The sequence below is a fragment of the Periplaneta americana genome, chromosome 9 (assembly GCF_040183065.1).
Source record: "Periplaneta americana isolate PAMFEO1 chromosome 9, P.americana_PAMFEO1_priV1, whole genome shotgun sequence".
Classification (NCBI taxonomy): Eukaryota; Metazoa; Arthropoda; class Insecta; order Blattodea; family Blattidae; genus Periplaneta; species Periplaneta americana.
In genome coordinates, this window is record NC_091125.1 from 29,740,575 (window position 1) to 29,767,564 (window position 26,990).

The 26,990-nt window shown below is 35.6% G+C and overlaps 1 protein-coding gene across 2 annotated transcripts in view; it reads right to left on the reverse strand.

The window, feature by feature from the left end:
• The window catches only part of LOC138705827 (toll-like receptor Tollo), a 502,484-nt gene that overhangs the window by 312,947 nt on the left and 162,547 nt on the right, over positions 1-26,990 (reverse strand). Inside the window, exon 2 of one of the 2 annotated variants that reach the window (XM_069834494.1) lies at positions 16,517-16,550. The exons of the other annotated variant lie outside the window; for it this stretch is intronic. The gene's annotated coding sequence lies outside the window, so the exon portion shown is untranslated. The remainder of the gene's footprint in view (positions 1-16,516; positions 16,551-26,990) is intronic. 2 annotated transcript variants of the gene reach the window in all.

A 26,990-nucleotide genomic window follows, 5' to 3' on the forward strand; every position in this document is an offset into this window, starting at 1 on the left:
GATCAATTTTATATGCTTTTTCCGGAAGATGTTAGAAGGCATCAACTTCCGTCGCTGATGATCTAAATGCCTTTCAACACAAACTCGTATCCATAAATCACAAGTCCATTGCGTGCATATACGAAACGCGTGTGAGTCATGCGACGAAGTAAAAGAAAAAAAATGTGAATGCAGCATAGCAGTGCTGCCAATGTTGTGTAAAATTCTGCAAAAGCACAAAGTCCTCTCCCGTGCTCGACCGAGAGGAACCAGACCACCCAGCTCGTCCTCGTTCACGAGAATCTCTGACTAGCGGCCAGATCGTTATGACGATCACGGCACAAGAATCAATGTACGATGTCCGTCATTAATGGATGAACTTCCCAGTGGTTTTCCATTCCATACCAAGTAGCTTTATACACCCACAAGGAAACTCGAGAAGATTCTGGTCTGCAAGATAAATCGCATACAAATTGAAAGATTGATGAAGACATTACCTTCAATAACTTTTATAGAACAAACATAAGAAAATGTGCAGGAGAGGGTTGAAAGCCGCCTTGATAGCTCAGTTGGCAAAGCGCGGCTTACGACTACCGCGGACCCGAGTTCAAACCCCGGCAATGTAGCCTATTGCAGTGTGGTGGACAAAGGTTGTGGGGGTTTCCCCGAGTTTCTCTCCTTTTCCTCGTAATTTCACCAAAACTGTCCACAATTTCTTCTTCATGATCATCTCCGTCTCGGAAATTAAGACACCACTTGTGTTTGCGTGACACCAAATCTATCGTCCACCATGATGGATGTTTCTTATGTTTGTGGAGAGATTGGGAACATGAGTCTTGTAGAATTTTGTGCTACCGTAGATCACCATAAGATATATGGTATACGGATTTTATGATCGAAGAAGAATGTGGTGTGGCGGGTTTTTGATCCGGTTAGACGGGCAGCACAATCGGCATGCAACTCATTCCATCATGGGTTCATAGAAAGCCTAGTTGTGTTGAAGTGCTAGGGATGATTCATATCCTGCCCGATAAACACTCCTATATCTTAAAGTTATTATTTTGTATCAAAGTGTTTCGTTAGTATTGGAATTAAATACAATGACTTGTCAGGTGTGATTTTTTACTTTTATGCATTTTGACTATTTAATTCATAACATAAATTTTTGTGGGTATTTGGATGTGAACCTGCAATATTTTACACTTTGGGTGACAATTGAGGACTTGAAATAAGAAAGGTGCTAAGCGCCAAAAGTGGGGTGCAGAATCATTTGAGAAAAAGTGAAACTACAAAGTCTGTGGAATATTGTCCAGCGTCGTATACCGGTCATAGTTTGAACTACTTAGAGGTCTCATGATACTCGCCCCGATTGATATATAACATGATGTAGAACATAGGATGTACCAGTGTGAAAATATCAATTTCGGAAAAAAATGGCATTGAGCACGTTTGATATTTCAAGGCATCAATTTTGTATATCCATTAAGTTCGTTTAATTTTTTAATAGCTCTGCCTTTTTCAATATTGGAAGCATGAAAGGATTTTTATCACGACGCTGCAAGAAACAATTTCTAGATTTTTACGAACATTATGTTTTTGTTATGTCTGATATCGAACAAAGTGGGTTTCAGCATATCGTCCGTTTAAATATTACTGAATAGCGACATCAACCCAGATCGACACTAAACAATTATGTCCAATTTTTACATACCTAAAAGATGAAATGTCGAATGAAATGGTATAAGTAGTATGCCTTCATAACCCTACATTTTGGAGAAATAATTTTACCTCAATTCGATAACTTTTTGTTCTCTTGAGATATAGGCTCGTAAACTGATCCAGCTTTATCTATCCTACAAGATTTTCTCTGTCTTCCAACCTTTCGTTTTTCAGACGTTCTGTAACTAAGAAAATTTTGACAATACATTTACCTCGCATTCTGTTTGCATGACGAATCAATTGAGCCGTTCAGAGAAGAAATGGTGTAAGTCAAAATTCAGAAATGAGGTTTAAAGTAAAAGTTCTGTAAAATACAGCGCAAAGTAGCAATTAATATGTCCTTCGTGCTATCCACTGACTACTAATAGTTTAAATAAATTGAATATTAATTGCTACTTTGCGCTGTATTTTACAGAATGTTTGCTTTAACCCTCATTACCCATTTTTAACTTACACCACTTCTGCTCTGAATGGCTCAATTGTTATTTAGATATTTTTGAACTCTCGATTATTTTATTTCTAAGTTGTTCCTTAAACCTTTATTTTCTTTCCTATCTCTTCTACTCATTTCTAATGCTTCTATTCTGTTCTTTTATGCACTAATTTATATGAAAAATTAGCATAATCGCTGTCGTTACACAAATACAAAAAGAGTCTTTAGTTTTCTTAAAAAAAGTATCATCCAGAGAATTTATATCCACAAATGAGGACCTTCTCCTAAAGAATTGGGGCTTGAAAATATGCGTGAAATTAACATAACTGTACATAACTACAGAAATATAATAAAGACATGCTATTTTTCCGCAACAAATTTATAAGTCGAAAGTATATAATAAAATTTCTTCTTCCTTACAATTAACTTAAGTTATATAAAGGCCGAGCAACAGACCATGAAAGCATCGTTCTCCGTAATGAAGCGTTATTGCTTTTCACAGTCAGTTGTAAAGACAACATTTGTCCTTGCTGGTCATAAAGTATTTTCCCTCTTAACTATCAAAATAATGCAAATCTAGTCTTTCAGGTAAAGCTCCCTGTAAAGCAGATTTGAATAATTTCAAGGGAAAAATTGTTGTTATTCATATGAAAATAATATCACGGGCAGTTTTAATATACGAACTATTGTATCGTAGAAATTAGTAAGATATTAATACAAGTATACATAATACTACTTAAAGAGTGCAACTTACAAATGAAATCCGATAATTTATTTCTTGAGATTAGAAATATGTCATTTGTCAGCGTGGAACTAATGATTGGGGATGTAACATTACGACAGACTTCTTTATACGTATTCAATATAAATATTTAAATGTTCATCCCCTTTTCAAGTTTAACCCAAATTTCTTTCTGATTTTTTTCTTTGGAGTTCAGTATTGTCAACCTTATTATAATTATTATGCTATGCACAGAATAACTGATTTCAGTCTGTACTGTATGTTCGTAGCATATTGTCAAATTACCATGATGTCGTGATGAGATCTGTCATATTATTTTTCTTGTTTTCGTAAAACAACGAAATATTGGGTACATGTTGCTTTTTACATTGCATTGCTTTGTTCTATAATATTGCATTATGTGCATTAAAACTGCGTTGAGAAATAATATACTGTACGAAACTAACAAATCAATAAATAAATTATGTTTCACTAGGCTATCATTTAAAATCACTTCAGTTTAGACTTTGTTCTCAATCCGTTTTAATTCATTCACAGTTTTCTGCCCAGAGGCAGGTATTTTATTGCAAACCCAGCATTCTCCAATCTTCCCTTTTTTTCGCCTTCCTCTTGGTCTCCTCATATGATCCACATATCTTAATGTTGAAACGTTGATCGATCCATTCATGAAAATAAAAAAATGTAATTTCAGAGATTGCAGATTTTGATTTTAATATGTGCAATGTTGATATTGCAAAACTAATTTCTAACAGAACAAAGATACTTAACAGGTCTTTCTGCTTTAGGCAATTCTATAAGTGTTTTTAGATTAGAATACTTATTAGTAATTTATAGATCATCAGAATTCTAGTTCTGACGTAACAAAAATTGAAATAAAAGAAATCGCACTGAGAACTTTATTTGAACACTCTTAAGAAAACATTCAACAAAGATACTGTTTTGCATCACAAGTTTTCATATCTTTTGAATCAGACAATCCTGGATCTCTAAAACGCATTACGAGCCTGGAAAATATATACAAATATAAATAGATAAAAGATAGTAGAAAGCACGAAAATCTTTAGTTTAGAAGGTCTTCTATATTGAACATTACAGCTGGAACTGTGCTCAAATGGAGATACAGTTCCAGTCGCAGTCTACTATCTGTCCACATGCCATAATGTACAAATACTCTCTGATACATGTGTATACTGACAGCAAATATACTTTAACAAGTAATTAATACCTACAGAAACACACACGCAGATATGTATGTCCATGTTTATAGACACACAGACAGTACCAACAGACACCTCTTTACAGTTGCACAAACGCTTGCAGCAAACTTACATCAATAATAATAAAGTTGAAAATAATAATAACAAAAAAGAAGAAGGCGTGTGGAAGTACTCCTACATTGTATCATCATTCTCATCATCATCATCATCATCATCATCATATTCTTCTTCATTGAACAATATTTAAGTCCTTTGGGCAATTGTCATTATTCTGGGTAATGTAAACCAAAAGTGTACTTCATATTATAACATAACTATCTGGCAATGCAGTCATCATTCCGCGAGGCCTTTGCTTAAGACAATACAAGAAAAGCGCTAAAACGGAAAACACAAAATCCTAATGTGAGAAAGTTAATTTCCACTCAGCCAGCAACTGAAATCACATTCTCTGGGTTTGTAGTGGGAAGCGCATACACTAGTGATAGATTCAGTAATATGTACATATAAGTACAGTGGGATCTCCTAAGTTCGACAGAACAGAATTGAAAGTTCTGTCCAATAAGGGTAATGGGTGTGGCAGGCGAAATGAATAAAAATTCTTATTGGTTATCCATCAACGAATACAGTACTGTACTTGCATTTCCTGCCCGCCCCGAGACTTGTGTATGCGCTTCTAGTACCACAGTGGGTTTCGACAGTTCCGTCTCACAAACGGCACAATTCTCAAATAGCAAAAGAAGAGTTAATTAATTTTAAAATCGGTGATCAATATGGATGTCATAATCAATAAAATATTGTTTTCCTTTAACAAAAGTATCACAAGACACAACCAATTCCCATTCAAATGGCAAACCCATTTCTTAGTGCCCGTATAGGCGTGTATCTAATTCTCCTACGTAAGCAATCGAACTATAGGATATCGAACTTGAATTCTGTCTAACTTAAGAGCTTCGACTATAGTGGTAAGTTTAAATCCGAAAGACTCTAGTTCGTTTTCCGGACAGAAATAGACGTTAATTTCTTCTCAATAGAGATTGAATGGCATTGTACTTCAGTACACGGCACACTATTATGAATGCCTGATATTGAGTACAAAATTCTCTTAAGAGTGGGGACGGGAGAGATAAAAGTATTCGATCCTTGAAGCAATAGCCTCTCGTCACTTGATGTTCCGTCTTGTAGATTGATAGTGCTCTGAATACATAGGATATCTATCTATACAGGGCGATTCAGGATCTGTGCATCAAACTCTGAAGATGATAGGTCTCGCTTAAAGAATCTTCTGTTGTCAAACAACCCATTTTTTCTGACGCGTCGTTTAAGAGCTATACGATCTTTGGTTATGTATGACACAATGAAATACTTAATTTATTGCAATACAGTTTACAGCACATTTTACAATTCTACATACCGTTTACAGCAAGTGTCCAAAGTGTCCACCTGCATTCATAACATCGTCGTAGCTTTGACTGTCGAACTCTCTACAAAAAATTTGGGATCTCTGGTGAAGTTGGTCAATGCTAGCATGTCTCCGAACAATCATTTCCTCTCTCGTGTGAACTGGGATGATGTACACCAGGGCTGGACACCGGGAGCGAATCCAGAATCTAAACGGGGACGCTTAATATTCATCCGTCACGGCTGTGCGGTGTTCCGCGGTGAAGAAAGGGGTTGAAGAGAAGTCAAATGGCTCCCCGTGAGAGAGTAGAATCCGCTCTTGGTGCCCAGCTCTGGTGTAAAACATACGTTTCACGTCCCCCCTTCAAAATAAAGGGACGTTAAGTCGGGCGATCGTGCTGACCACGCAACGGATCCTCCTCTCCCTATCCACCGCTCCCGTAAGTGTTGTTGAGATGTGCTCGCACAGCAAGAGTGGCGTGCAGCGGGGCTCTATCATGTTCCTTCGCATCGCGAGGTGTACATTCTCCATGAGCGGTGTCATAGTATTCTGAAAAACCTGAAGGTAAGCTCCTCCGTTTACCTGCTCAGATAATTCACTGTACGTACACTAAAGCCTCGTTCACGCTTTTCAAGTAACCTTAATTCAAGTTGCGGTTCAGACATAAAGAAGTTATTTTGTTTTCAAGTAGGATAAAATTTCGTCGAGGGAAATTGTGCAAATAGTAATTTTTGTAATGGCAAGTCTCCGTACTTGGGAACTCATAAAGATGTTAAATAAATAGAAGAAACTTCTTTCGGTCTGGGTTAGGATTTGGACTAGTAAGAGAAATACACGACAATTGACAATTACAAATACAATAAGTGAAATGTTTAAACAGAGATTTGAAAACAAAATCTTGAAGACATTACAGTGCCCAAAAAAACTTATCAGTCACATTTAACCATGCCAGTTTCGGCCGATGTGTCATCCCTTCAAGCAACGCTCTTCTTAACCTTTCCTCACTTCTTCTCTATCTACAGTATAAAGGTTTTCAATTTTCTTTCGTACCTCATCTTTGTTCACGTTAAAATCTCTCCTGTTCAGTTCCTCAATGAACTTTTCCTTGACAGCTTCCTTTGCATTTCTGTCACGATACTTTGCAGTCTCTATTATCCACAGGCGTTCATGAGTTTCATACAATTCCAGAAATTCAGATGTTTTGTCATTATTGCACTTATTCATTGTTTCCTATTATTTTTACTTTCCCAGTGAAACAGAAAAAACAATCAGCCTTTAATTTCACACTCTTAAAACAGCTGTAAATTTAAATTCGCGCGCTTCTTCCCTCGAATCTCAGTTATCAAGTGACGTTCATACTCTTCAAGTTCTTTCAAGTCGAGTAAAAAGTAGAAAAGAATTGAACTTCACTTGAAACTTCAATTCAAACTGCAACTTGGCTTGAATTCTACTTGAAACATAGTTCACAGTTTGTCGGATCAAGTGACTTCAATTCAAGTTACTTGAGAAGTGTGAATGAGGCTTAGGTCTAAGCTCAAAAACAGGCTATAATCTCGTCAACAAGACACAGCACGTTAACAGACGGGGTTGATGTGATGATTAGGCCTACAGCGTTGGTAGCTTCAAAATATTTCTTGTGAGCTCAGTGTACACAGTACGAGTAGAGGCGAGGAAAAGGGGACGTGGCTCGATTGAACATTGCAAACATTTCCATTCAGTCTACCGAGTTAGCTCTGTGGTAGCGTGTCTGCCCACAGACTAGCCGGCCCGTGTTCGATTCCCGGCAGAGTCAGAAATTTTCTACCTTGGTACTAGGAGAGATGGCGATGCACAATTTATAATCACTAGATTGTGTACCAATATGCTTAAATTCCAAATCTGTCCGCAGTGCATATAAAGAGACAGCATATGTCACTGTTGATAGTGATTCGTCCGTCAGATGGGGACGTTAAGCCTGGCGGTCCTCTTGGTGCTATTCGACAGGAGTATGCTACGTGCCGGCACCGGGTTTCCCCTTCTCCCTTCATCATCATCATCATCACTCAATTATGTTCAATTATTGTAATATGTGTTTTTCTTCTTTTTCTTTTATTACTTTTTACTCGTTATTCAATAAACTGTCTTAACATTAACTTATGTGGAATGCCCCCTGAGAACGAGTATGTAACTTACTCTTTCTGGGGGTGCTAGAGAGTTCTTATATTTAAAAAAAATCAATATGTATCTTTGTTCTGGCAATAAAATATTATGATGATGATGATGATGATTATTATTATTATTATTATTATTACTCATTCCATACACTACACTTACACTCACCATAGTACATGATATACCTCTCCACAAATACACATCTTGTACAGCGTGGCCCGCCGAAGTGGTGTCCAACTATAAGGTATCCTACAAGCAAAACTCAGCTCGAATTCCTCGCTGCGCGCATGCTATACCCCTCTTACTCCCATGCAGTAGGTGTGAGAGCATGTTGGGAACGGGGGAATACGTCATCTGCGCGAGAGTCGCCACCGCTTGTTTCTACGCACTAAGTTTTCCTTGTTGGATGCCTATAGAGAATGGGTCACAGTTCTGTCAGCTATCTGCAATATATGCGGAACCCGAATCAGGTAAAATGAATTGGTAGGCATTAGGTACATAAATACATGAATTTTGACAAAAATAATTGCCTTCCATATGAGACCTTTCAGCCTTCCGAGTTTGGTGCAGATGTCCTGAATCATCCTATATGTTTGTATAGTGTTAATATTAAAAACCCCGCAAAATATAGCCATTTGAAGTAAACTTTGACTAAGTGTATAAGATCCTTAGAAGAGAAAAATAAAAGAATGGGAATGGGAGTGATATCTAGGCCGATCACAAGTTGCAAATAATTAAGAGTTTGAAACGTGTTCATACTCTTTACGAAACATTATAAACCACTCCGATAAACACTGGAGTCAGCTGTCCTGAGCGTGGATCGAACTTTTCATCACGTAATATGAAGCCAGTGTCGTACTCGGAATTCGTTGCATTTTACGATGCAGTGATTGTTGCTACCGTGTAGGCCGGATAAAATGTGTATACTATGCCCCCCCCCCTTAAACCATTTTGTAATGACTTGTTAAATCAACAAAAATTACAAAATCACAAAATATCTTGCAAACGGAAATATTATTTTGAACATTTTTATAGCTATATAATTTTTTTTCTATAAAATGTAAAACGTAATATTCTTCAGAAAACAATCCTTGAGACATTATTTCGTAGTAGGCAATAAAATGCCACAAAATAAATGTCTCCTCTTATTGAGGTTCTGGCTGATATGTATAGCTGTCAAAATAAAAAAAAAAAAACTGACTTCACTCGTTATCATCGAATATATTCTAAGTCCACTTCGGATTACGGTGATGTTACACGATGCATGTGCACTTGAAACAGTTTCGGAACTATGGTGTTTAAGCAAGAGTCAAGCGATATGCGTCTCGTAGAGCAGCGATAGAGTGCTAGCTTAGTGATTCGAGGTTGTGAGTACGAGCCTTATTCGAGTTATTTTATTTTGCCATCGTTCGTTAGCCATATAAATAATATTCAAGTTATCATTTATATTCTGTTATCTTTCTTTAGCGATATAAATAATATTCAAGTTATCATTTATATTCTGTTATCGTTCTATAGCGATATAAGTAATATAAATTTAATGTTAGATTTGGAACATCACAGATGCATAATACTAGTCTTAGTTTTTTTCTTCTTTTATTATTACATTATAAAATCCTATAACACAATAAAATGAAAAGGAGTGACGAAAATTTTATCCTGAGACAATGACATCTATAAATTAGGACGTTCTGGCGACTGAGCTTCGGGGGCACAAGTAAAGAAGCATATGCCGAAAAATTGGCCTAATCCCCCTCCAAGAGTCCTGATGATTTGTGGAAGCTTTTCCAGGATACCTGGGATGCCATGGCTGAGTACAGTCGCTATTTGAAAAGACTAGTCGATTCCATGCCCACTCGATTGCAAGATGTGATCGAGAAAGGAGGAAGATGGATTAAATATTGAATCATGGCTTTTTGTTTTTGTTTGTTTGTTTTTTTTTTTAACTATTAATTGTTAGAATTTTCTAAGGCAAATGCCAGTAAGTTTGTTTTGTTTATGCCACGAAATATATTTTTGTTGAGAATAAAATCTTTCTTTCTTTCCATTTGCAGCCATAATGTCATAATAAATAATGATAAACTCATGGCGTAATACATTCATGAATCTGATATTAATTACTAAAACAGTCATAAAAGAGACATGGGTAATTGTATTTTCTCTCCTTCTCTTAAAAACAAAATAAATAAATAAATAAATAAATAAATAAATTAATTAATTAATTAATTCTAGGTTCTTTGAACGTGCGAGCTCATGAATAGCAGCGCGAAACGCTACCACTACGCTACAACAGTAACATGTAGAATACTTCAATTATAACTGTAGATATTAGGCTACGTGGTCCAACAACATATAACATCGCCTGTCTCCGAATTGCAGCGAAGATACCCAAAGGGTACTTAGTTTCTAGAGAGCAATCACATTTTCTTTTGATAGCTATACATCTACTCAGACAGTACATGTAGCTAATCGGCGATGTATGCAATGGAAGGGGAAAGGAACTGGCCACCCTACCCCATTAGCTCCTGGCCTAGTTGCCTCATAAGTAGTTCCTTGTTATCACTTGTGAGGTTCAGACCTGTCTTCGGACAGTTGACTAAACAACAACAAATTAAATGTGTTCAATTACCAAGGGTGTCAATTGTCACAAAAGATGCAATGTTTTTTTTTTTTGTCGAAGACAATTAAATTGCAAAAATATAAGCAATGATAAATAATACTACCGAGAAGTTGGCATAGTGGTAAAATTGCATTCGGAAGGTCTCGAGCTCAAATCCTGGGTTCAGTCAATCTGATCGAAGTTGTTAGTGGTTTCCTCGATGATAAATAACTAGAAATACATTTATTCCAATGCCTACGCCTGGAACAGAACATAGGACGGCTTAGTTGGAAATCGCAAGCACTTCCACATGCCCACAGTGACGGAGTTTAGCATTTAACATTTACAAAATACTGCCTGTCAGGTTTAAATTAATAACGTATTAATTTCCATTACCATAATACTGTATAGTACAGATTGCTGTGACTTTGGTGACGTAAAAATAATATTTCAATACTCTTAATGGAAAGACGTAAGAAGTTTCGCTGAGAAAGATATCAGAATAAATTTCATCACATACTGCAAGCACAGGGAATGAGATAAATCTATAGGCATAATTTCTATCCCCTTGTAATTCTAGTGATTGCAGTTTTATAATTATGTACACAGGAGGTAAACAACAAACAGTGAATTTTACAGAAAAGCCAAATGAAGTGCTCTTTATCTCTATTCCATAACGGCAAGATTTTTCTTGCCTTACATGAACATTCGGCGTTGTTCTTACCCCACATAACATTACTATCACAATGAGTCTATCTGGTGTACACGTGATAAGAACGAAAAAAAAAGTCGGGTAGGTTGTGTTGGAGACACAGGCACAAGATTTATTCGTGATTACGTATCTCGGTATGGGATGGTGAATGTAAGGTATCGGTTGCTTGTATGTCCACTCTCATTTGCGCTGCATAAGTCTCGACATTTTTAATTTTCTCTCTTCATTCAACAACTTCACTCGCGTATTTTTCCTGTTTAACTTGTCGACTGCTGATTTTTGCTCAATTGAGATTGTAGCATGGTTCTTTACAAATCGTTTGACACCACTATGAACGTTCTATCGCTTCGCATTCTCGAGTTACACAGCCTCGGCTGTCGCCAATTCGTACCTCAACTTCTTTCCTCCTGCGTATCGCTAGGTGACGTCAACCGCTCTAACTCAACATCACGTCTTTGTCTGTCGATTTCCGTTTACTTCATTGGAATATGTCTTGTAGTTTGAAAATTATAGGCGCAACGAAACTGGCCTGAAAATATATCGGTCGACTTTCTGGGATGGCACGCTAGTACTGGACCGAACTTATAGACGTATTCACGTCAAAATTGAACTGATATAATCTAATGTAGTGATATGAAAGCTCTGGACACACAAATATAGAATTACTTGCTATCTAACAACACTTACAGACGGACACAGGTTGGGTTTACAGGGCATGATATCGAACCTTTAATACATCACAGTAACAAGAAACAAGCATCTTGTCTTAGACAGGATTCGACCTAATAACCTTAGCTTCCATACACCCAGTCGACCTGGTTGGCGAGTTGGTGTAGCGCTGGCCTTCTATGCCCAAGGTTGCGGGTTCGACCCCGGGCCAGGTCGATGGCATTTAAGTGTGCTTAAATGCGACAGGCTCGTGTCAGTAGATTTACTGGCATGTAAAAGAACTCCTGCGGGACAAAATTCCGGCACATCCGGCGACGCTGATATAACCTCTGCAGTTGCGAGCGTCGTTAAATAAAACATAACATTTTTTTCCATACACCCTTAAAACTGAATCTAGATATTGTGTACATCTTGTCAGGCAATTATTATGGTATACGAAGATCGATTTATTGTTTTATATAGGCTACTGTATCTCTATATATTAAATAAGTTAAAATTATTTAACAGATTCTTCTCCAACAATAATTTTATAATAATAAAATTATTATTTTAAACTTGTTCTAATGCTATTTGCACGAACGTGTGTAACTTTTGAGTTCTTGTATACTGCCCACAATAAGCACGCAGATCATTTCCACGATTCTGTGAGTAGGGAATTTTATAACTCAATTCCATGAACTGACTTGATTTATATGATACTGCATTATGTATTGCACAAAGTATTTTATCTTCACGAATTGAGCGGGCTAATCAGATCCATAGCTGAATCGGCATGATTTCCGGCACCCTTAGCAATAACCTGTCTCACACAGATCCTTGTAATACTTAAAACTACAACACGACGAACCTACTTTCAAAATTATATAGGCCTAGTTCTCCCAAATTCATAGTGATAATATTCTTCAGTTCTTGTCTTTCTGGTAATAATACAAATAAAGTATAAATTATTGTAGATGAGAAGATAATTTTACAAGTCTCCAGTCTGACACATCTAACAAGCAAACATTCTGATGGGAGCAGATAAAAAAGTTAAATTTTTTGTTCTTCCACCATGTTAATAATGTCAAAAGAAGTGCTTATAGAAATTTTAGCCACTCGACCGTAATTTCGAAGCAGTTCAGAAAGTGATTTTCCCTGGGGTCGTTTATAGAAATAAATCACAATTGCATTGGAAGATTTATTGAAACAGATACAGCAATTGTTGCTCAATAGCAATTTGTCAACATATTCCCCCACTGGAATGAGACATTTGTCATACCATGTATCAATTTTGTATCCTTGTGTCGTAGAAGTCAGCCGACTGGGATCAGAACCAGTGTTTGACAGCCGTCATATCCCACGATATGACAAAGTCTCAATTCCGGTTGAGAATATGTCAGTCAGTTATTCAATGACGCTCCATCAACTACTGGGTTATTTAGCGTCGATGGCATTGGTATTTGGCGGAATGAAGCCGAGTATTCGCTACGAGATTACTTGACATTCGCTTTATAGTTGGGGAAAACTCGGAAATCCCCCCAATCAGTAATAAGTCCAAGCGGGAATGGAACCAATTCCCAACCGCAACTCCGGATCAACAGGAAAACGCGCCTACCGCCTGAGATATGCCGATGTTCATGTTTTTCTTTTTCGTAACTTGTAAAGCATCTTACCTTAGTTTTCCATTCCCTAACGGCTGCTTTCATGTGGAAGCCAAAACGTAAATATGATGGAGTATAGTCTTTAAATTTAATAGATTTAATGTATTGAAATATTTTGTTCAGAGATATTTCTGTAGTTCTGTCTCGATTGTTTCATCTGCTTGATATTAGAAATACTTGTTTGATGTGGCTCAAAAAAAGGGTGCAGTACGTGTTAATCTTGATTAAGTATAAAATTCAGTACAAGTCCATATGGGTGAAGACATCACTATTCCACATAGCTCGTGAATACACGTGTATGACCAATCAGCTTGTATTCCAGTCGCATTCTCATGAACCTCCATTTTGGTGATGATAACGATCTTGTAGATATTGGTTGGAAGGTACTGTGCATACTCATCATGCTTCTCTTTGGTTTATTTTGAAATTCTTCGCACGCGCTGCACTGAGAGAAGACTGAGACATAGGCTAAGAGAACTTTGAAGTTAACTTTGTCATTCAGCGACCGACTTTTATTCCTTATAACTCTACAGAGAGGTTGAAGATTGAAAGTTATGGATCATTAATGCAAGATACAATGAAAGGGATCAATATTCTATAAATAGTTGCGTTACTTCCAAATCTGCAATTGAGGAAATTGTATAAGAGAGCAAAATAACTTCTTATTAAATTTTTTCTCACATAACATCGGCTTTGCACTTATTTTTTTATTAAATATAAAATAATTTGTAGACTTACGAGGTGTTATCAGCACACACACTTGGAAAATATAGGCTACAGATTTCAACATTCGAGAAAAATTGGAGTTAAGAAGTTTTAGAAATAAGCCGATGAAATATTGTTTTATAAACTCAACATGAAAATATCAGTGTAGAGAACTAAAATTATTATCTTTATAAATAATAAACTTCGGTAGTATTCCAACATTTTTTAATGCTTGCTGGGTAATTGATTTTAACCTGGTACTAAGTCACTAGTCTAATGAAGATCTCCGAAACTTGATGGACAAGACTTAGGCTCAATAGTGAGTTATTTTATTCAATGTGGATATTGTCTTTTCCATGAATAACGATTTTCTTCCTGGTCATGAAATGTACAGACGAAGAGTCCCCACCTGTGGAGTAACGGTCAGCACGTCTGGCCGCGAAACCAGGTGGCCCGGGTTCGAATCCCGGTCGGGGCATGTTACCTGGTTGAGGTTTTTTCCGGGGTTTTCCCTCAACCAAATACGAGCAAATGCTGGGTAACTTTCGGTGCTGGACCCCGGACTCATTTCACCGGTATTATCACCTTCATTTCATTCAGACGCTAAATAACCTAGATGTTGATACAGCGTCGTAAAATAACCAAATAAAATAAATACAGACGAAGATGGTTAGATAATTTTAACATAAATGAATAAACAACAAATGAATTAATATATGAAACATCAGAATCCCTGAGGAACGAAAATCTTCATATTTTTAGAGATAGCTTAAATCGTGTCACGTAGTGAATTATAACAACGAAGAAGCGACAATCTTACCACTTCTTACAATGCGAAAATATGATTTAGTTTTAATTAAATTACACGTGAATTAGATTGTAAATTTCGTTATATGAAGTATCGTATTTTGAATTTTTTAAACTCTTCAAGGTACAACATTTAAATTGTGTTTCTTGCATATTACTTATATAGAGTGGAAGTGAAATAATTTTGAGATTGAAAGGGACGATAGGGTATACTTAAATGAACAGATAACCTATATTACGTTTTGTGATTAAATGCACGGTTGATTAAAAAATTAAGTTTGAAGTTTCAGCAGTTCGGCAACATCACCGCTAATACACTCTTCTCGTGATACAGGTGTAAGAGGTCAACGAACTCGGTGTGTCTCGCTAGCTGAGTTGTTCCCTGGCGCTATGTTGCAACCAACTCGCATAGTGCAGTGGCTTGAAATTAGAGGTTTTTAAAATTAAATTTACACGAAAACCGTCCACACTATTGAAATACGTCACGGGGATAAATTATTCTTTATTAGTTTTCCTATCGATATAGACAAATATCACGATCCTACTCGCAATAGTTACCGAACAATAGGGTGTTAATCATTTGAGAAAAACGTTTTTTTTAGCTATTAACTTTCCATCGATATATTATAGTTTTTTGTGACATACAACATGAGCTATTCGCTCCGAAAATCTGCAAGACTATTTTATTTTCAACCTGTATACAGTCCTACACAAAAAAGTTCACTTCAGTTATTCTAGTTTCTTCCACAATCTCCTTTGCTAACTATCCGTGACCATTTTCTTCTTCTGTTTTCTTAAAAAATAAAAACTATATTTGAGTTTGTCTTATCTTTTCTTCTCTAATTTTGGATTCTATTTCAGTAAACCATATAATTTCTACAAAATGATAATATTAACACATATAGTGATTATGATGTAAAATAAAGACTTTACAAGAAATCTTTCTTAGGCTGAGTTAGTGTATTTACCTCTTGTTTGAATTTTGTTATTGAAGAAATTTCAATCGTATTCATGTTTACCAAAATTATCAAATGACCAAAGATGCAAAAAATACTAAGTACTCTGCCGTTGTTATAGACATACTAACATTTCATACATTGCAGCAGTGCTGACATCCTCTCCTTCATAATTTCACTTGCACATTGTTCACTTTATTTCGTTTTCTTTCCTTTTAGTTTTTATCGCCATTGTACGGCCAATGACTGTAGTCAAGTGCCACTACATTGAATAAAAAAAACATTTCATATATATTTTTTAGATATTTCCTTGTCATGGAATCTTTTAGAAGGCAACATATTTCATGATATGCGACACTTGGAATAAGATTTAGGAATTGAATATACTAGGAGTTAAAAGTAAGTTAAACATTGGCAAGAATTATAACTTGAAGTTTGAGATTTCATGTAAGAAGGATTGAATCTGAATGTTTTCTTGAAGGGGTTCTCAACATACCAACTTAAACGAAATTTTGTGTGATGGAAGATGAACTGTGATACGTCCAATAAGAAATGGGATAACAAATCGAAACCATAACGGGCCGCAATGGCAGAATAACTGAAAGGAGAAAATGTATCAGAAGTAGAAGAGGAGTCAAATTTCTGTACAGTATTATAAAATATATATGAAGAAGAATTGTTCCTATTCACAATCATTAACGTTGCAACATATAATAGCCATTCTAAATAGCATACGTCATAAAATAATTTAATATGACGAGAAGTATTTACTTGAATTAAGACCTTACCTTTGTTTCTGTTCTTGCCGACCCTAATAGCGTTCTGAAATAAAGCAAGAAGTAATTTGAGTGAGTGAGATGTTGGTCTGGGAGAAAGAGCAGAAAACATTACATATGTTACGTCTCATAAAGTAGTTCTAGAAAAAAATTATACGCATGCAAGCGGCCGGAAATGCGAAGACACTTTTGTTTGTAAATCCAGAAAGAATGGAGCCGTCTGGATGTAGAGACAAAAGAAAGACCGCGTTGGTTTTATGAAACAATGCTTGGATCGCAATTTAACGCATATTCGACATTGACGTTAATAAAATTAAATGTTTATAAATTGAAATTGCAAAGAAAAAGAGTACAATATGTTAGTATTATGACATATAATCTGGTTTTACATGTACCACATATTGTTTTCAGTTTTTTTTTATTTGCCCTGCCTGAGAATAAATAATATATTTTAATCAGCTGATGGGGATCCTAAACAAAATAGGTATGGATTGGAAAGCGAGAACGCTATTCAGTAATCTTTATACGAAACAATGAGTCAAAGCCAGGATAGGAAAAGAAATGTCAGAAGGAAGTGAAATAGGGAAAGAAATACGTCAAGGATGCCCTTTACCACCTACCTTGTTCAACATCTACTTGAAGGATTTAGTGAAGAACTGTTTTCAGAACATGGGAGGAGTGATAGTAGGAGGAAGAAGAATAAAGTGCATAAGATTTGCTGATGAGATGGCATTGTTAGCAGAAGAGGAGATGATACTAAAGGATATGCTACAGAAGCTAAAATATCAGCTGTAAGCAGTATGGGATGAAGATAAATAATATAAGACAAAGAAAAATAAGGAAGGTCACTTGCGAATTCTAAATGAGGCAGTAGAGCAAGTGGACAACTTGAAATACTTGGAGTGTACTATAAGCTGTAACATGAACTGCTGCCAGGAAATCAAAAGGAGGATAGCAATCGGCAAGGAAGCGTTTAATAGAAAAAGGAGCATCTTTTGCAGACCTCTGGTGAAAGAAATAAAGAAGAGACCAGTGAAGTGCTTTGTATGAAGTGTAGCATTGTATGGGTCAGAAAAATGGACATTACGACGAAGTGAAGAGAAGCGACTAGAAGCATTTGAAATCTGAATATGGAGAAGAATGGAATGTGTAAGGCGGACAGACGGAATAAGAAATGAAGCTGTGTTGGAAAGAGTGGGTGAAGAAAGAATGATGCTGAAACTGATCAGGAAGAGGAAAAGGAATTGGTTGGGTCACTGGCTGAGAAGAAACTGTCTACTGAAGGATGCACTGGAAGGAATGGTGAACGGGAGAAGAGTTCGGTGCATAAGAAAATATCAGATGATAGACGACATTAAGATATCTGAATCATATGAGGAGAGAAAGAGGAAAGCAGAAAATAGAAAAGATTGGAGAATGCTGGGTTTGCAGTGAAAGACTTGCCCTTGTACAGAACATTAAATGAATGAAATGATATTTTAATCTTTCATAGTTTTCCTTCTTGAATTCTGTTCAGTTCTAAGATTTTAGTGGTTTAGTTGTTAGAAATGTGTTTCTGTAGGGGATCAAACAGGTAGCTTAATCTTCCCAGGAGACTTGCCTACTGTAGGATAATGACTTATTTCACTTAACTTTGTCCTCGAAAGTGGAAATAATATGAAGAGGTGAGAATGATAAAGTTCCTAAGCCAGACAGACAAAATTTTAGAGGAGAGCGTATTATAGGTTTAGAGTCGAATGTTATTAGGTATTGTATCATAATTTCTTCGGCGTATACTTACGTCATTTGTTGAGTAATTTTTATAATATTTTACTAGTAGGTTCCCCATATGTGTAAGAAATGAACTAGCATAAAAAATTTGTTAAAAGTGTGGCTTTTGACTATATCATTCTCACCTTTTTCAAATGTATCTAATTCTCCAATATTGTTTTCTGTCAATTATAGAAAACTATTCAAACTCTCAAGATACAAATATAATTTACCCCACAAGCATGATTGTCAATTTCCATTATATTTTCGAAACAAAAGTGCAAAAGATGATTTCGAATCTTCAACTTTTTATTGAAAATTAATTTTATCAACATTTCATCTTCACAATTGTAGGCCTGTAGATAAGAGTCTTGAACGAGCAACTGAACAATATAATGAAAAATAAACATTCATTATATTTTGCTTAGCTAAATACAGCAAAATTCACTTATATCAAATAAATGTTGCCGATGTTTTTAACAAGATCCTAAGATCCTGGTGTGAGCTAGAGAGCTTTGCCATCACTGATTCTGTAGAATGCTTGATATTTGAATTTGTCCCTTCGCCATTTCCCATGTCATTACTTATATGGCCTTGTAGTATGAATGTCATCACCTGCAATAGCAGATGCATCAACACTTACACTGGTATCCTAGTATTAGCAGGTTCTACATTATTATTAATACGTTTACTTCCACTTCGTTCTATAATTTTAAAAAAGGAACATTACTGATATCTCGCAAACTCATTATCCAATGAAGTGAATTGTGTGAACACACTCTAGATTTCTTTGAATGTTCTAGTTCTTTCGTACCCAGACTATAAAAAGGCAAATTGCGTAATGAATGCATATAAATACTTAGGAATATAACGTTTACTTAAAAGTTGATTTTATATTAATTTGAAAATAAACGCCTCACAATTATGCTTTCTTCATACTAATGGTAGAGAGAATCGGTAGCCTATATCGCTTCAACCTGGGGTCATCTCCGCCATTTATTCTTTGTCATTCGTTGGAATTAGACCTTCTCCATTTTCTAAAGTAAATTTCTAGGTTAATATATAATGGTTTCTTTTTCATCATTGGAAATTCGGTACTGAGATCGGTATTAGTTTTATAGTTTTTATTAAGGATCGATCAAGCAACGTGTTTAATGTGAGAAATATTGTGAGAGGGGGGGAGTTCCAATTGGATTATGCCACTATAATAAATTAACTGAAAGAATATCTATCTAGTCTTTTCCTCCAAAGTGCAACCTGTTGAAGTCGCCTAAAATTAAGATTACCAGTCGTCCCCGTTTCCCGGAGACAGTCCCCGAATTTTGCTTTTTATACCCGGATGAAATTCATCTTCGGACTGTCCCTGGATTTCATAATTTTTACCCAGATATTCCCGGATTATTAGTGTCAATACATTAATGTCAAGGTTAATAAAGAAACAGAACTCCAAGAAAGAACAGAACATTATTCCATTACTGTATCAATTAAGCAACTGTTGATACCTTTAGAAGAAGTGGTTCTTATTCCACAACAAAAATGCCAATCTATCTTGTGAGTTTTATGAAACTGTTATTAAATGGGGGGAACGGAATCGATTTCGGGGTAAAAAAACAGTTTTTAAATTTTATATTTATATTAATCTCCAAAATTTTATGTTTAATATGGCGTTTGAATTATCTTGATATCTTGACTGGAAGTGTATTATTTTAAATGTTATCTAAATGCCTGCATTGACATTGACGTTCCATTTAAATCAATATGGCGTATGACTCAGCGTGACTTAGCTGTCAAACTTTCACTGTTCCTTCTTCAGTTCTGTATCAAATTTGCAGCCCTTGATGGGAAATCATAAGCCAAGGAAAACTATTTTATCAGTTGGCTATCCTGTTGGCTTGATGCAAGCGAATTCTGGAATTCAATTTGCGCTAAACTGGAGAATTCCCACGGTATCTTTGAACCGTGCCGTTACGTTTAGCACTAAATTTAAGTAAATACACAATCTTGCCAACATAAGAACACAACGTTGGTGTGTGGCGTCGTTGGAGGGAGAAATTTGTTTCTTTTCTCTCTCTCTACCTCCTTCGTTCTGAACATTACTGAGAGATAGCACCACTGTTAGCTACAAGATATATTTGCGCAAATATATTGAAGTAGATTACGTGACCTATTACGTGACTTAGATGAGAGTCTCGAGACAAAACAGTTTTGCTATATTTCTTTTTTTATTAAATGTTAAGCACAGGAACGCCATTTCGTAATTTTATTTAAGAAACAAGCCAAACAAATTATCTTTGCATCAAAAACGGATGCTCCCTGGACCAAATTATCGTATTTTATAATTGTTTGAATGCAACAGAAGCCAGAAGTCTTGCACTTGACTAATGCAGTGAATTATTTAAGAATATAGTCGCGAATTTTACTATCACCATTTCGATTGTGTTTGTTTGGCACGGCTCGGTACGCCCTGGTGACTAGTGGCCAGCGAGTAACGTCGACTATCGACATTGCTCTGCCGTGGGTATTATCCAGTTGTTCCTTAATTGGTTTCATGTTTATATGCGAGTTTTTGTGTGTACATGTGACGTTTCCCTCCAAGTAAATTGCAATTTATTTGAGTGATAATATAGTTTGTTTTGCTACTGAAAATGCCTCGTTATAATAATAGATTAACTAAGAAGTGTGTGCTTTGGAATAAAAGTAAAGGAAAAGTGAACAATGATAGCGTTGCAGTAAATTCAATTCCATGTAATTCTAACCTCAACAGTGATGCAACACCTAGTACCGTAGTAGACCTATGCCTACTAATAATTCTTCTGAGAGTAAACTGAAAAGTTCTCGAATAAGTATGAAGTAGATAAAGTAGTGAACAGTGCAAGGTCATAGATTTGTCTATTCTTTCAAATATATTTGCAAATAACGTATTATGTAAACATTGTGCTACACGTGGCATGGACTTGGTATTGAAAAAACGGTAAATTCATGGAAGACGGGCACCTGGTTGAATGTAGTACAGTAAGTATCGCCAGCTTTTTTATTTTAGAGTTAAATGTTAGTGATTTTTAGCGACTTTTATTTGTTAGTTATAGGTTTTTGTACTAGGTGTCGCCGTGATGTTATTTCAATTTGATTGCTTATAGTGTTGTCATTTGTAGGACTTGCTGTAGCATTAGAATTAGTTTGTAGGTCATGTGAGAATGAAGTAAGTTTTAGTCATCTAATACTGTAAATAGTGAGAACAAAAACTTCTGTAATGTCAACATTAGATTGGTATATGGTCTTAGGTCCGTTAGAAGGGATAAAGCTGCTGGGAATATGTTATGTGGCATTATGAATCTGCTTACTCCTTCTTCAAAATTTGATTCATATAATAATATAATAGGATCTGCTGCAGAAGATATAGCTTTAGAATCCATTAAAGAACCCACAGAGGAAGCTGTTCTGGAAAATGATGGTGTAAGAGGCATTGGTGCAGCTTTTGATGGCATGTGGCAAAAGCGAGACCATGTGTCAAACAATGGCGTTGTGACAGTAACCAGTATAGACAGACACAGGGAAAGTGACTGAATGTTCCATAATGCCTAAACATTGTGTGTGTCCAGACAAAATGAAACTGAATCATGAAAAAAATTGTAAAGCCAATTACTATGGTCCTAGTGGGGGGCATGGATGTAGCTGGTGTGAAAAAAATTTTCCAGCGTTCTGAGAAGTGGCATAATGTACGGTATGTAGGTTATTTAGGGGATGGTGACTCCAAAGCTTACAATGAAGTTGTGAAAATGGATCCTTATAGGGATGTGGTAATGAGTTAATAAACTGAAATGTATAGGTCACGTCCAAAAAGGAATGGCGTCCTGGCTGAGAAGACTGAAAATATCAATGAAGGGGAAGATTCCTGATGATGGTAAGTCTATCATGGTAAAAATAGACTAACAGATAATGCCATTGATAGATTGCAAAGTTACTTTGGCCTTGCAATAAGACAGAATGTTGATAATGTGGAAAATATGCAAAGGTCTGTATGTGCCATTTATTTCCACACACTATCAACAAATGAAAACACTAACCATGGTTTGTGCCTGTCTGGTGCAGACAGTTGGTGTAAGTACAATAAAATAAAGATTACTGGGGAAAAATATGATCAGCCCAATAATCTGCCACCTGCTATAATGGATGAAATAAAGCCAATTTTCAGGGATTTGGCACAGCCTGATCTTCTGAAAAAAATGTTTGCATGGCCGGACACAAAATCCTAATGAAAGTGTTCATAATGTAATCTGGAGTCGCCTCCCCAAAATCACATTTATATTTGATGCCATAAGTCCATTTAATCAACAAAATGTCTCAAAGTGTCTAGTGCTACAAGTATTATGGCTGGGTGCTGGATGTAACACTGTTGAGGCGATGAAGTGAATAGACAAGGAGCGATTAAGAAATGCAGACAACAAACTACAAAATATCACCACAGAAGCCATGCAACAAGAAAAGGTGGTAAAAGAAAGTTGGTGTTGGAAAATGAAGATCCTGATGACCCCAGCTATGGTGCAGGCTTATTTTGATATTTCATCTTTGGAGATCGATTCTCTTAAGTTTGTTTTTTCAATACATAAAGAACATTTTCTCAGCTTAGAATTATTTTTATCAACTGAAACTTTTAGGACTTATTATTTCAATGGTTTTACACAAGCTGGAACTTTTATTTAAAAAATGGGTAAGTTTTAAGAATTTTATAAGGTGATATATATACTGAAAAATTGATAATAATAAATAATTGGTGCAGTGAATAAAAATTGTCTTATACAATATAATTGCAATTCAGAAGAAAAAGTGTTGAGTCTAATGGGAAGGTTGTGTTAATAACAAGTCAAAGTTTCATATTTCTATCTTGTTTAGTTTCTGAGAAAATGTTATCTTAAAAACCCGTAATTTAACATTGCGAAGATAGGGCATTCCGTTTCCCCTTACATTTCAGTTCCTGGGTTATTAATTCACAATATATCTGTGGAGTATGGAATGTATATTGCTAAAATATTCTGAAAAATTTGAAGAGACAGTCCATTACTTTTCTTGAAATATATAAGGACTTGACCTGAATGAAGATAATTCATTTGATGAAATTTAATGCTTGAAGAAATATGTGACTTCAGAGAAAATATTAAAGTGGAATAAAGAAAATGCTGCTCTTTGCTCAAAATAGAGTGACATTTTTCAATTTTTCTCTGAGAAAATTATTCCCTATGCACGACTCCAGTACATTATTGGACTGTATCTGTGTCTGCTTGGAAATAATGCTTCAGTGGAGAATGTTTTTTGTTCTTTTTCTCTTTTTCAATGAACATGATGTGAACAATTCAAAAGTCCAGAATGTGTTTGGAAACTGTTTGCTATCTTAACCAAATTCAGCGTAACCTGACAGCTACTTGTTGAAAAATTGTGATCCAGTGAAGACCTGCTTAAAAAATTGTCTTCTGAAAAATACCAGTAGACAGTTTAAATAGTAGGTAAATAGAATGAATAATTTTAGTGTGTAAATAGAATGATTATTGTGTAAAAATCCTACTAGGTTCGTTCGGAGACTTGAATGTAAGTAGAATTTCCCTATGGCAGGTTACAAACCTATCGATAGGTAGTCCAGCAGTTCAGCTGCTATCTTAAGGGGTTAGGTACAGGTTACAGTAGTAAAATTTTGGAAAGAATAAACATTTTTTTCCTCCATTACTGTATCTTGTACAATAATGAAAATTAGTATGTGTAAAACACTCTCCTACTGCTATATGAAAAAAAAAAATATATTTTTATGATAAAAAAAAAATACTTTTTTTTTTTTTTCTTCCAAAATTCAGTTCACTGTGCAGTGATGAAGCTTTTCCCACATAACTCAAAAACTATCCAACATTCTGCGATGAAAGTTTTTGTGTTTATTTATGCATGTCATATCTACAATATGATGCAAGATCACTTCTCTACTTTTGATAGATTGTCTGATAAATATAAATTCATTTAAAAAATGGTCAAATATCAGTACTTTCTTCTAACACAAAATTAAAAAAAAATATATTATTGATTAAGGAATGTAGTTGAAAGAGCATGATCTTGTAAACATGAGTTTCAGCAATAAAATAAAAGACAGAGAACATGAAAAAGTTAACAAGTTTATGAGTTATGAGGGACACACTTCATCATTGCACAGTAAACTGTCATCATTTTTAATTTTGAAAAAAAAATATATATATATAAATAATTTTTTTAAATTGTAAAAATATTTTTTTTCATATAGCAGAAGAACAGTGTTTTACACATACCAATTTTAATTATTGTACAAGATACAGTAATGGAGGAAAAAATGTTGAATATTTCCAAAAATTTTACTGCTGTAAGCTATACCTAACCCTTTAAAAGCCTTCTGGACACGCTGTATATGGGTGATGAAATTGTGTAAAAACAATATAAGTGAAATGGAAAACAACGGAAATGTTGAGAATAATTTCTCATATGCCGATATCTGTCCCCGGAAATTGTGAAATAAAAATCTGGTATTTTTAATGGACATGTCATCTTTATTTCATTCCAAATGTAGGATATATGCTCAAAAAGTTTCCTAATGGTCACCAGATTTACAAAAACCCTGGAGTTCGAAATTGGTATCATAAATAATGTTCTTTTTACGAATGACTAACGCTTTAGTTTAGTTAATGGACATTTTTATAATGTTTCAGACATCTGGGATTGAAGTTGTGTATTACTTTCTGTAAGACTTTCTTATTTCTGCATGTCCGCATATAATTTATTCCAAGTCTAACTTGTAAGTGGAATTTATTTAATGTAATTCATCCTTCTGTAGATTTTAATAGCAGTTTATCCTAGTATAGATTCCAAGCGTTATTAAAGAGGTTCGTCCTAGCAGGAGTGGCAATTAATCAAGCCGTAAAGCAAGTGGGCTGACCCGGCAAACAAGATGATGACATGTAGAGGCGGGATATAATGACGTACTCAAGTTCTTTGGTATTCAAAATTTGGAACAGCTTAGAGGATACGCAAGTTATAACATTCTCAATGCCTTCGGCTATTTGTTAAGGCCAGGAAGATTGAAACATTCCGTTATATATTCTGGATTTCTGACCCCGAGGCTTCTTACAACATTTGAATGAAGGGATCACTCACTCAACAAGTATTTGAGAAGATGTGTGAGCCTTCGAATCGTCTGACTTTGCGATGGAGTTTTAAAGACGAGCATTAAGATTGACTTACTCTGTTATTGACCTTGAAAATTGATGTGGATTGAAGAGAACTTAATTACTACAAACATGATTTTCATAAAGCTGGTGGGAATGCTGTCGATTATTTTTTCGTGTATGTGTAATCGCTATGATTTCTTCGGTATATTTACGAGGGTAAACTTACTTAAGGTTTGTTTTAAACGGAAGAAGCAACGGTAACTTGTTATTAGAAACAGTTAACAGGAACTGAATTTTATTACGGTCTTAACATATTCGGTTCCTTTCTCACCAGGTGGTAAAGATACATTACATGTCTGAATTTCTCCCAAATAACATAGAAGGAATTGGGCAAGAGGAAATTAAAAACAGAGTCGAATAGAGTAGAAAAATATCATGTTCAAACTCAATATGTTGCGATAAACATATTTGGAAAGACAAAAAAGAAAAATATATGTATATAGTTGAACCTATCTTGAGATATGGAAGGAAAATACGGGTAATGAATTCATATTACACAGGGTGATTCAGGACCTCTGCGACAAACTCTGGGGATCGATAGATCTTGCAATTAGAATCATTGTTCGTGAAACAACCCATGTTCTCGAATGCCTTGTTTAGAAACTACGCGACACTGAAAAAAAAAAAATACAGATTTTATGACATTTAAAACTAATTATGAAATGAATTATTAGTTTATTTTTTCAAGTACCGTTGCGGACAAGTTACAAGTGTCCTATTATTTTGCTGCCCTATTTGAATGGAACGCCCTTCGGAACACGCTTCCGCTGCTTAAGGAAGATGTACCCTTCACTGTGTGCGGGTACATGTGATTCCAACATGACGTCCCAACGCACTTCAGCCTGGTTGTACGAGCACATCTGACAACATTTACGGGGATGAATAAATAGAAAGGGACCTGTTGCGTGGCCAGCGTGATCACCCGACTACACGCCCCTAATCTTTTATTTTCTTTGGGGACATGTGAAGTGTACACATCTCGAATTGATACTAGAGAGGAACTGACTGTGCAAATTTTCGCTGCTTTTTAGTCAAATTTGATGCAGACCAGTATTTTTCGACAGAGTCCGATAATCACTGCTATGATGGTGTAATGAATGTAATCAGATTTAAGCTAGACACTTTGAACACCTGTAACTTGTCAGCAAACATATTTGAAAAATAATTCATTTCATAGTTGTTAATGCCACTTAAAATCTGTTTTTTTTTTTTTTTTTTTTGACGTCGCGTAGCTCCTAAACGAGACATCGCAGAACATGGGTTGCCCCAAGAAAAATGATCCTCATTGCGAGATCTATCGATTTCCACGTCTGTCGCAGAGATCCTGAATCACCCTGTAGAGAGAGAATATTGGCTGTTGAAATGGATTATTTGAGATGTAGTGCTGGAGTTTTCAGACTGGATCTTATAAAAGGACAAGAAATTAGGTGTAGAAAGGACGGTGAAGAGACAATGCTAAGCAGAATTGAAAACAGAAGTTTGAAGTGGTTCGATTATCTGATGAA